Source organism: Lissotriton vulgaris, chromosome 7, assembly GCF_964263255.1.
Source record: "Lissotriton vulgaris chromosome 7, aLisVul1.2, whole genome shotgun sequence".
In the NCBI taxonomy this organism is placed as follows: domain Eukaryota; kingdom Metazoa; phylum Chordata; class Amphibia; order Caudata; family Salamandridae; genus Lissotriton; species Lissotriton vulgaris.
Window position 1 is genome coordinate 151,171,190 of NC_141695.1, and position 13,218 is coordinate 151,184,407.

Here is a 13,218-nt window from a genome sequence, read left to right on the forward strand (position 1 = left end):
GACTAATCATAAACATGTTCACTATAAGGCTCATGGTGAATATCATCTTCATGGCTCTTCAAAGTTCACCATTTAGAGTTGTATCTGTGCTCCAAATATTTCATCTCCTCTTTGTCTGCCAGCTCTGTACTGTTAAACTCCACCATCCACATCACTCCATCCCTCTCTATAAGTGACTTACATATATTAAATGCTGAAGGCTTCGATGTGCCTACAGGTGGAACTCAACCTACAGACAAAGCTAGCCCAATGGAAGTGGGATTGGCCCACAGACAGCAAGGTGTCTTTACAATGTGCATCACTTTGGCCTAGTTAGTCACCAGGATGGTGATACGGATGTGGTTAGTTCAAACTGTGGTTCTGTTCATAAAACCTGACTCTTGGCATCAGATGGTTCTGGTGGCCACAGCGAATTATCGATGATGCTACGTATGATTAACAAGGCAGAGAAAAGGATGGATTTTAGACTTCTAGGTCCACTTTAAACTTTATTGGCAGGAATACACTTTACATCAAAACGAGATAATTTAGATTGCGATATTCTGAATTGGCCAGCATCACAGGAATCCGCGGTAGAACACCCTCTCATGCTGTACCTTTTCCCTGGCACACCTGAAACACAAAGACAGCACACCTCAGTTTCCCATCTTCTAGTGTATTTGTAAGTTGCTAAAACTGTAGAACTCTGCATAACATGAATTGTTTGACTGGGTGAAATAATGTGTGAGTATGAAAAGCTGTACATCATTTAATTTGCATGTTTGATGATTGAACTAAGACTTTTTTCTACACAAGAAGGACCCATACAATGGACTTATTTCTGTTCAGTTATGATACTAAGAACCTAATAAGAGAACATAATGTTCTATTGACTGCATTAGTTGGGAACCTCCTACCCTGATGGGTTTGTTTCAAAGGGTGAAAATAATAAATTTCTAAAAGGAACACTTTTGCTGCAAGAGGTCACTTCAGTATTATATTATTTGTCCATTATTTGTTCATTGTACTACAGTCTACATTCTTAAAACCTTTAAGCTGACAGATGTTTTGCTTGGTGTTTGGATTGATCGAATACGCTTTGTGAAGGCTGTATTGAGCAATACAACAAGAAGCCCAAAGATTAAACAAATAAAAACCTTATTCCAAAGTTCATCTTATATTTCTTTAAGTATGCAGTAAGTATATTAGTGGAATTAAAGCATCATGTGCTTGCCTAACAATATATTTTAAGAGCGCAACCTTCCACAGCAATAAATGCTCAACAGCCAGGACAATGAGATAGAAGGATGTCAGTGATGTATATTTTAGCGGAAAGACAGCAGGTGCACTTAAAGGGGTAATATCTTGGTATGTGGTTATCAAATCATAATGTTTCATACATATGTTGTAATACAATAGCTGTTGCGACTGTTCAGGGCAGCATTTACTGAACTATTGTGCATTTTTCTGACTGTTACCCCCATTGTAGATATGGGGGCTTTTTTAGTTCATGGTAAGAAACAAATCTTGGGGAGATCCACTTTGGCTTTCCAGGCAATAATCATTATTAGCATCTCACACCAGTCTAACGATGACTACATGTTTGCAATCCCCAGGTAGTCCATGCCACGGCTGTTCCTACTGGCTACCCGTAGCCATTGAAAATGGTGCAAGTGCAGGGCCTAGTTCTGATGGGGTAATGCTTCATCAATCTGATTCTTCAACAACATGATCTTTCGACAATTCTGATTGGTCATGCTTTCAACCAATTAGTATACAGTTACATAGATTCTGATCTGGCTGCTAGTGATTTTCTGTGTTTGGGTGCAAAACTTGCATTTTCTACCTGTCTCTAGTTTGCTCTTGGGGCGTGTTTCTTTTGCAGTTTTATACACCTTGATCTTGGTTCACAAGGAGGGTTCTACAAGAGAACTAGACTAAGTTATATTTTTGTCTTGTAGGGAAGCATAACGTAAAGATCTGGATTGGAGAAAAGAGAAGCCAAGTAACTGTCAGTGGTGAGGCAGTATATGGCCAAGAAACATATGATCTTCAATAACCAACACCTTTTCTTAGGGAGCCAGTAAAGGAGAGGAAGATGGACAGACATGCTAGTTTTTCTGCTCAGCCCCAGAATAAGCAATTTGGGTAATTTGTAGTTTTTAGCGGAGATAGACGACAAACCTACAAAAGAGAATTGCAATACTCTAACCTAGCGATGACGAGGGCCTGAAATAGTTTTTTTCTGCAGCAGCTCTGAAGGAACTGAGTAATTTTCCTGATTACTTGAAGCATTAAGAACCAGGTGGTAAGCTTCTTAATATGTGCCTCAAAAGAGTTTGTCATAAAAAATAATGTACAGAATGGACTATAATTTGGTAGAACCTCAAACCAATCACCAGGTCCATAATCCCTTACCTATGCAATATAGTGAAATAGATCCTGAGAGATACAAATACTGCATTTTTTAAAGTCAATGCATTCATCACAATTTCAGATGATCTACTGGAAACAAATGCCCTTTTCTTTCAATTGGCTGCAAGCCCTGTAGTGTTAAACTAGCAAGATTTTCTTTTTACTCATTCATCACAATATTTCTCATATCTATTATTCTCCTTCATTTAAATGTAAAAGATGATATGTGGTTGCACCCAAGTGACTTATACTAAATGTTATGTAGTGCTCATGACTTGTATTCAGAATGTGTCTCATACATTAGCATTGGGGTCCAATACTCTACTTACAAAAATTCAATACCTCACTTCCACCACTTTTATAAAAGCTGCACAAAACTGCAGACACAATAGGCAACCTTCAAAAACTGAACACACAATAGGCAACCATCAAATACTGTACACACTATCGGAAATCTTATTAGTCCAACTACAGGAAGATATCACCACTGGAACGTCATATATAACGATGTTCTGGTGGCGATATGCCCTTCTCCATACTTACAAAGTAGCATTAAGCCACTTTTTGTGGCTTAACGCCGCCTTGTAAATGTGGCCTCTTTACACACCTCACTTAGTGTGACAGGGGCATATCCGTGGGCTTTCCACTGCAACATCCATTGCTTTTGCCGCTGCCCCAGATTTACAAGAGCAGGCATTAGAATGGTAAAATGAGGAGAAATAGCCTCCACGTATACATTAAAAATTGTGAGAAAAGATAATAAACAGAACTTTGACAAAAAAAATAGTGAGAAAGAGAACACAATGCATTGTCTCGTTACACTTCTTAAAATTCTGTATGCAATCCTAAAATTCCTAATCCGCAGGTTGCAACAAATCCACTTCCTTCTGACTCTTATGAATGTTGAACTAAAAAAATATGACATGCCCAGCTGATTCGACCACCTCAGGCCAGAACAGGGGGAATCTGTCACAATTGCTAGAGTGCTAATTCCATTTGACTGCAAAAAAACTAATAGGCAAGATCCCCTTGCGGAATTTAACATAGAAAGGCATTACAACGGGGAGTTTTATCTCATTCAAGAATGGTTCCAGGTAGTAATCTACTTTGTACTCTAAAAAAGAAACAGTAAGAGAACCGGCCATAAGAGGGTATAGAGTTTGGTTGTAAGTAAAATGCCAATAGGTGCCTTTTAGCTCAGATTTAAAATTAACTCGGCATTGGGAGGGAAAACCCAAAAATTATTGTACCTAATCTGGGCAAGCCGAGCTATTATTAGAGTGAAGTAGTGTGGCTCACTGGTTAGAGGCGGCAGACCCGAGAGCAGAGGACGGCCCGGGACCAGGGTTCGATTCCCGGCGTGGCAGGTTTCTGGACCAGGGTCAGCGGACTCGATAATTCTCTCGCCTCGGTGCCCACTCTGATCAGTGATCACACTCGGCAACTCTGGGCATTAGCTTGCCTCATCTTCACTAACGGCCTCACCAGACCGCCGGGGATGCCTGGTCTCACCCTGGAGATACCCATTAAGGGACCATCTCTCAGGGAAGCCAGGAAGGGTTTCGCAGCGGTCGAAGCGCCTTGGGACCCTACGGGTAAGTAGTGCGCTATATAAATGCCAATACATTTACATACATATCCGAAGCCAAGCAATCTTTGGCCATATATAATCTCAGGAGCTCTCGGGTAACTCAGAGTCTCAGCCAGGACAAAAGCAGTCTTATCCCAGCTGTGTCATTGATGCATCTAAGGCCATAATATAGGTGTACCGGGACACGTAGGGTGCTAGCTGGTAAGCTACTTAGGTTCCTCATAAAAACTATATTCTATCATCTCTAAGGGTCTTGTGTCCGGGAAGCCCAAAAGCTTCCCACCATACAGAGTGGCTCCTAGTGCCTTACTTTTGTAGATTGCAAGGGCTGGAGTTACCGGGTGAAACAAGGAGCTGCGGTGAGCCCTCAAAATAACCCCACAATGTAGTTTGTGCCCACGCATCTGGATAACCAATCAAATCGTTCCTGATTGTAACCCCCAGATCATCGTATATCTAAAATCTCTCAATAAGAGCCACTCCACTGAGAGTCGGGTTTGCATGGGTAGTTGGCCAGGGTTTGAAAACCATGTATTTTATCTTGCTGAGGTTAATCATCAGCCTCTGCTGCTTGCAGAAGGACCCAGAACAATCCAGAAGAATGTAGAGCCTTATAGGAGATTTCAATAACAAAATGGTATTGTCTGCAAACAATAGGGTTGGGATCTTATCCCCAGCATGACTTTGGGTGTCACTCTAACATTTTTCAAGCTTTTGCACTAAACATTCATATCTAAGAGAAAGAGAAAGGAGACAGCACACACCCCTACCCTACTCCCTGATTTTATGGGATGGGGCACTGAAATGCATAGTGTGGGGCACTGAAATGCCCCACACTAACAATGTACACATAAGGACTCAAGTCAAGACTATACCAAGAAGATGTAGAAGGGCCGGGGACCCAAGGAACTACCTGAGGTAAGTAACCAGGAACCCCACAGAGGCTGTGTGCAGAGTGGGAACACAACCACAGGTTAATTAGTAGTCAATGGGTAAGTTGCAGTTGCAATTTTAAAGAGAATGTTGCTTCCCAGCAGACCCTGAGGAAGCCCCGTGGAAAATAGAAGGTTGGCGAGCCCTCCCGCCCATGGATGCCCCAGGAACCAGGATACCTGCACCAGGGAAGCCGGGTGCATATGTGTGAAGTGGCTTTGGAAACCACTTGTGAACTCAATAAAGGACTTCAGGAAGATGCCACTGCTGGAGAAGGAGAAAGTGTCAGGTGGATCCCAAAGGTGGACTCAAGATGAAAAATACCTGCAAGCAGAGGGGACAGAGTTTATGCCACTCAAAAGTGACCATGAAGCACAGAAGATGAATGCCCACCGATGTCTGGAGTTGCAGGAGTGTTGACAGTGACCTTGGAGATGCAGCTTTGAGGACAAGGCAATGCTGTGGAAGACCAGGAGCTGTTCGTGAGCTGTCTCATGTCTCATGTCAAGAGTTGGGGGGTCTGTGTGCATCAAGAGCACCAACAAGCCTTGACAACTGCAAACAACGTAGAAAGCAAAGAAGGTGCAGTGTTGAGACCAGCAAGGTCCAGGTGACTCACCACAAGCAAGGAAGTCAGGGTAAGCCTCAATCAATTAGGGGAGCTCACAGAAATCAATGAGGACCCTCAACAGCCACAGGCCGTAGGTACTGGAGTTCCAAGCGGACCTCGAACAGCTCAGCCAAGATTCAGGCTCACGGTGCAAGTGATGTATTGAGGATGAAGATCATGGTCACAGGAGATACTTTGGGTTGAGGCTACTTGGAGCTTGACGGTCATGGAGGAAGGAAGCCAGTAAGTCTTTACAACAGCAAGTCAACATGATGCACAGGGGTTCTCTTCATGTGGCTTTGACAAGGGATACTGGCCTCAACTTGGTGAGAGGACAGGGCATGCCTGAAGGGATGTGAAGAACTACCACCTGTGTTGCTGAGCCTTTTGGAGTCCATGGAAGCCCAGGATCAGCAGACCATTCAGCTTAGTTGTGGAGCCTGCAGATGCAGGGAAGTGACTCCTTCACTTAAAGGGAGATTCCTTCAGGTGTCATGGATGTCCACAGGCCTATGAAGGGATCTGTATGGAGCACAGGCACGGACATTACAGCAGACAAGCAGGGCGACAAGACGAGAAGCAGCAGAAGTCTTCCTAGATGCAGTCTTGAGGCCCAGAGCAAAGTCCAATGAAGTCCAGAGTTTCCAGACGGTCACAGAAGAAGTGGTGTCTTGAAATTAATCTTGTCCCAAGATGAATCTAGGGACCTACCTACAGGTAAGCCCTTAAGTACCCTAAGGAAAAGGTTGGGATGATTCAAGGTTCCCTCTCAGGAGAAGGGTAGGACAGTGGCGAAGATACTCCCATGTCCTCTGACTAGTTTCGCACCAGAGAGAATCTGGTTTGAACTGGGCTATGCAAGTATGGCACCAAATGATCGCCTCAAGCAGACTGTGTGGCATTGGCAAGCTCTCCCACCAGCCCCAACACTAAACCCTATCTGAGAGGTGGTCACACCTCCCTATGAAAGGATACCTATAGTTTTGCCTTTCCCTGCTCAAGCTTGACTTAGTAGCAGGGGGGAAGAATTGTTTCTCTGGTCAGCAATAGACATGTTGTGCTATGACTGGTTATGGGAGCACTAAGGGTCTCCCAAAGTTGCTATATACAGTGCATGGAATCATAGGTATGGGGTTATGATTCCAACATGTTTGATACCAAACATGAAAGGGTTCGATACAGTCAGTTGAACGATGATCATTGCGTAATGCTGCATGGCCTCTTTATGTACCGTAAAGGTTGTGAGGTGTCCTGCTCATGCAGCTGCACCCTCACACTTAAAACTGAGCACCCTGCCTTCAGGATTGAAAGACCTGCTTTTGGGGTGTCGTATAGATTTTAAGTACAGTGATCTCAGATATAAAGTAGTGCTAGCACCAGCTTACACCGGCTGCAATGGCAGGCCTGTAGTTACAGCTTGAGTGATTCCCCTTGAATGGCATAATGCATGCCTCAGCCCATGGGGGACCCTTGGTGTACCTATCCCCTGGGTTCTTCAGTACCATATACTAGGGACTTATTAGGGTACACCAGTGTCCAAACTTACCATAGAAATTTAGGGGAGAAAGCACAAAGACTGGGGTCCTGATCAGAAGGATCCCAGTCAAACTAGTCAGAAACAGCATAGCACAAGCCAAGAAGTGGGTGGATCCATAAAAGCAGATCCTACTTTCCTACAAGAGTCCTCTCTCAGAGGTAAGTGGGTTTTTTCTAGCTAGCCTCATAGGAAGCTGCTCAAGTTTGAGATGATACTGGGAAGAAAGAGATACAGTTAGCTAGCCATGCAGCCTGCCCCATATTTCAAGGTTAATCAGGATCCCCCATGGTATCCCTCTTTCAAATTCTCATTTGTCTCACATACAATGTCAGAAGGAAGTTAAACCCCTTTTAAGTCTGGTTCATTGGTCAAACCTGCCCCATGAACCCAGCGGCTCCCACTGAGACTTCAGGGATTATTGTCATCACAAATGTTGGAAAATACTAAAATAACTTACGTTTTGACTAATCATAAACATGTTCACTATAACGCTCATGGTGAATATCATCTTCATGGCTCTTCAAAGTTCACCATTCAGGGTTGTATCCGGGCTCCAAATATTTCATCTCCTCTTTGTCTGCCAGCTCTGTACTGTCAAACTCCACCATCCACATCACTCCATCCCTCTCTATAAGTGACTTACATATATTAAATGCTGAAGGCTTCGATGTGCCTACAGGAGAACTCAACCTACAGACAAAGCTAGCCCAATGGAAGTGGGATTGGCCCACAGACAGCAAGGTGTCTTTACAATGGGCTTCACTTTGGCCTAGTAAGTCACCAGGATGGTGATACGGATGTGATTAGTTCAAACTGTGGTCCTGTTCATAAAACCTGACTCTTGGCATCAGATGGTTCCGGTGGCCACACCGAATTATCGATGATGCTACGTATGATTAACAAGGCAGAGAAAAGGATGGATTTTAGACTTCTAGGTCCACTTTAAACTTTATTGGCAGGAATACACTTTACATCAAAACGAGATAATTTAGATTGCGATATTCTGAATTGGCCAGCATCACAGGATTCCGCGGTAGAACACCCTCTCATGCTGTACCTTTTCCCTGGCACACCTGAAACACAAAGACAGCACACCTCAGTTTCCCATCTTCTTGTGTATTTGTAAGTTGCTAAAACTGTAGAACTCTGCATAACATGAATTGTTTGACTGGGTGAAATAATGTGTGAGTATGAAAAGCTGTACATCATTTAATTTGCGTGTTTGATGATTGAACTAAGACTTTTTTCTACACAAGAAGGACCCATACAATGGACTTATTTCTGTTCAGTTATGATACTAAGAACCTAATAAGAGAACATAATGTTCTATTGACTGCATTAGTTGGGAACCTCCTACCCTGATGGGTTTGTTTCAAAGGGTGAAAATAATAAATTTCTAAAAGGAACACTTTTGCTGCAAGAGGTCACTTCAGTATTATGTTATTTGTCCATTATTTGTTCATTGTACTACAGTCTACATTCTTAAAACCTTTAAGCTGACAGATGTTTTGCTTGGTGTTTGGATTGATCGAATACGCTTTGTGAAGGCTGTATTGAGCAATACAACAAGAAGCCCAAAGATTAAACAAATAAAAACCTTATTCCAAAGTTCATCTTATATTTCTTCAAGTATGCAGTAAGTATATTAGTGGAATTAAAGCATCATGTGCTTATCTAACAATATATTTTAAGAGTGCAACCTTCCACAGCAATAAATGCTCAACAGCCAGGACAATGAGATAGAAGGATATCAGTGATGTATATTTTAGGGGAAAGACAGCAGGTGCACTTAAAGGGGTAATAACTTGGTACGTGGTTATCAAAGCATAATGTTTCATACATATGTTGTAATACAATAGCTGCTGTGACTGTTCAGGGCAGCATTTACTGAACTATTGTGCATTTTTCTGACTGTTACCCCCATTGTAGATATGGGGGCTTTTTTAGTTCATGGTAAGAAGCAAATCTTGGGGAGATCCACTTTGGCTTTCCAGGCAATGATCATTATTAGCATCTCACACCAGTCTAACGATGACTACATGTTTGCAATCCCCAGGTAGTCCATGCCACGGCTATTCCTACTGGCTACCCGTAGCCATTGAAAATGGTGCAAGTGCAGGGCCTAGTTCTGATGGGGTAATGCTTCATCAATCTGATTCTTCAACAACATGATCTTTCGACAATTCTGATTGGGCATGCTTTCAACCAATTAGTATACAGTTACATAGATTCTGATCTGGCTGCTAGTGATTTTCTGTGTTTGGGTGCAAAACTTGCATTTTCTACCTGTCTCTAGTCTGCTCTTGGGGCGTGTTTCTTTTGCAGTTTTATACACCTTGATCTTGGTTCACAAGGAGGGTTCTACAAGAGAACTAGACTAAGTTATGTTTTTGTCTTGTAGGGAAGCATAACGTAAAGATCTGGATTGGAGAAAAGAGAAGCCAAGTAACTGTCAGTGGTGAGGCAGTATATGGCCAAGAAACATATGATCTTTTATAACCAACACTTTTTCTTAGGGAGCCAGTAAAGGAGAGGAAGATGGACAGACAGGCTAGTTTTTCTGCTCAGCCCCAGAATAAGCAATTTGGGTAATTTGTAGTTTTTAGCGGAGATAGACGACAAACCTACAAAAGAGAATTGCAATACTCTAACCTAGCGATGACGAGGGCCTGAAATAGTTTTTTTCTGCAGCAGCTCTGAAGGAACTGAGTAATTTTCCTGATTACTTGAAGCATTAAGAACCAGGTGGTAAGCTTCTTAATATGTGCCACAAAGGAGTTTGTCATAAAAAATAATGTACAGAATGGCCTATAATTTGGTAGAACCTCAAACCAATCACCAGGTCCATAATCCCCTACCTATGCAATATAGTGAAATAGATCCTGAGAGATAAAAATACTGCATTTTTTAAAGTCAATGCATTCATCACAATTTCAGATGATCTACTGGAAACACATGTCCTTTTCTTTCAATTGGCTGCAAGCACTGTAGTGTTAAACTAGCAAGATTTTCTTTTTACTCATTCATCACAATATTTCTCATATCTATTATTCTCCTTCATTTAAATGTAAAAGATGATATGTGGTTGCACCCAAGTGACTTATACTAAATGTGATATAGTGCTCATGACTTGTATTCAGAATGTGTCTCATACATTAGCACCGGGGTCCAATACTCTACTTACAAAAATTCAATACCTCACTTCCACCACTTTTATAAAAAACGGCACAAAACTGCAGACACAATAGGCAACCTTCAAAAACTGAACACACAATAGGCAACCATCAAATACTGTACACACTATTGGAAATCTTATTAGTCCAACTACAGGAAGATATCACCACTGGAACGTCATGTATAACGATGTTCTGGTGGCGATATGCCCTTATCCATACTTACAAAGTAGCATTAAGCCACTTTTTGTGGCTTAACGCCGCCTTGTAAATGTGGCCTCTTTACACACCTCACTTAGTGTGACAGGGGCATATCCGTGGGCTTTCCACTGCGACAACCATTGCTTTTGCCGCTGCCCCAGATTTACAAGAGCAGGCATTATAATGGTAAAATGAGGAGAAATAGCCTCCACGAATACATTAAAAGTTGTGAGAAAAGATAATAAACAGAACTTTGACAAAAAAAATAGTGAGAAAGAGAACACAATGCATTGTCTCGTTACACTTCTTAAAATTCTGATTGCAATCCTAAAATTCCTAATCCGCAGGTTGCAGCAAATCCACTTCCTTCTGACTCTTATGCATGTTGAATAAAAAATATGACATGCCCAGCTGATTCGACCACCTCAGGCCAGAACAGGGGGAATCTGTCACAATTGCTAGAGTGCTAATTCCATTTGACTGCAAAAGAGCTAATAGGCAAGATCCCCTTGCGGAATTTAACATAGAAAGGCATTACAACGGGGAGTTTTATCTCATTCAAGAATGGTTCCAGGTGGTAATCTACTTTGTACTCTAAAAAAGAAACAGAAAGAGAACCGGCCATAAGAGGGTATGGAGTTTGGTTGTCAGTAAAATGCCAATAGGTGCCTTTTAGCTCAGATTTAAAATTAACTCAGCATTGGCAGGGAAAACCCAAAAATTATTGTACCTAATCTGGGCAAGCCGAGCTTTCATTATCCGAAGCCAAGCAATCTTTGGCCATATAAAATCTCAGGAGCTCTGGGGTAACTCAGAGTCTCAGCCAGAACAAAAGCAGTCTTATCCCAGCTGTGTCATTGATGCATCTAAGGCCATAATATAGGTGTAACGGGACACGTAGGGTGCTAGCTGGTAAGCTACTTAGGTTCCTCATAAAACTATATTCTATCATCTCTAAGGGTCTAGTGTCCTGGAAGCCCAAAAGCTTCCCACCATACAGAGTGGCTCCTAGTGCCTTACTTTTGTAGATTTCAAGGGCTGGAGTTACCGGGTGAAACAAGGAGCTGCGGTGAGCCCTCAACATAACCCCACAATGTAGTTTGTACCCACGCATCTGGATAACCAATCAAATCGTTCCTGAGTGTAACCCCCAGATCATCGTATATCTAAAATCTCTCAATAAGAGCCAATCCACTGAGAGTCGGGTTTGCATGGGTAGTTGGCCAGGGTTTGAAAACCATGTATTTTATCTTGCTGAGGTTAATCATCAGCCTCTGCTGCTTGCAGAAGGACCCAGAACAATCCAGAAGAATCTAGAGCCTTGTAGGAGATTTCAATAATGAAAGGGTATTGTCTGCAAACAATAGGGTTGGGATCTTAACCCCAGCATGACTTTGGGTGTCACTCTAACATTTTTCAAGCTTTTGTACTAAACATTCATATCTAAGAGAAAGAGAAAGGAGACAGCACACACCCCTACCCTACTCCCTGATTTTTTGGGATGGGGCACTGAAATGGATAGTGTGGGGCACTGAAATGCCCCACACTAACAATGTACACATGAGGACTCAAGTCAAGACTATACCAAGAAGATGTAGAAGGGCCGGGGACCCAAGGAACTACCTGAGGTAAGTAACCAGGAACCCCACAGAGGCTGTGTGCAGAGTAAGAACACGGCCACAGGCTAATTAGTAGTCAATGGGTAAGTTGCAGTTGCAATTTTAAAGAGAATGTTGCTTCCCAGCAGACCCTGAGGAAGCCCCGTGGAAAATAGAAGGTTGGCGAGCCCTCCCACCCATGGATGCCCCAGGAACCAGGATACCTGCACCAGCGAAGCCGGGTGCATATGTGTGAAGTGGCTTTGGAAACCACTTGTGAACTCAATAAAGGACTTCAGGAAGATGCCACTGCTGGAGAAGGAGAAAGTGCCAGGTGGATCCCAAAGGTGGACTCAAGATGAAAAATACCTGCAAGCAGAGGGGACAGAGTTTATGCCACTCAAAAGTGACCATGAAGCACAGAAGATGAATGCCCACCGATGTCTGGAGTTGCAGGAGTGTTGACAGTGACCTTGGAGATGCAGCTTTGAGGACAAGGCAATGCTGTGGAAGACCAGGAGCTGTTCGTGAGCTGTCCCATGTCTCATGTCAAGAGTTGGGGGGTCTGTGTGCATCAAGAGCACCAACAAGCCTTGACAACTGCAAATAACGTAGAAAGCAAAGAACGTGCAGTGTTGAGACCAGCAAGGTCCAGGTGACTCACCACAAGCAAGGAAGTCAGGGTAAGCCTCAATCAATTAGGGGAGCCCACAGAAATCAATGAGGACCCTCAACAGCCACAGGCCGTAGGTACTGGAGTTCCAAGCGGACCTCGAACAGCTCAGCAAAGATTCAGGCTCATGGTGCAAGTGATGTATTGAGGATGAAGATCTTGGTCACAGGAGATACTTTGGGTTGAGTCTTCTTGGAGCTTGACGGTCATGGAGGAAGGAAGCCAGTAAGTCTTTACAACAGCACGTCAACATGATGCACAGGGGTTCTCTTCATGTGGATTTGACAAGGGATACTGGCCTCAACTTGGTGAGAGAACAGGGCAGGCCTGAAGGGATGTGAAGAACTACCACCTGTGTTGCTGAGCCTTTTGGAGTCCATGGAAGCCCAGGATCGGCAGACCATTCAGCTTAGTTGTGGAGCCTGCATATGCAGGGAAGTGACTCCTTCACTTCAAGGGAGATTCTTTCAGGTGTCATGGATGTCCACAGGCCTATGAAGGGTCCTGT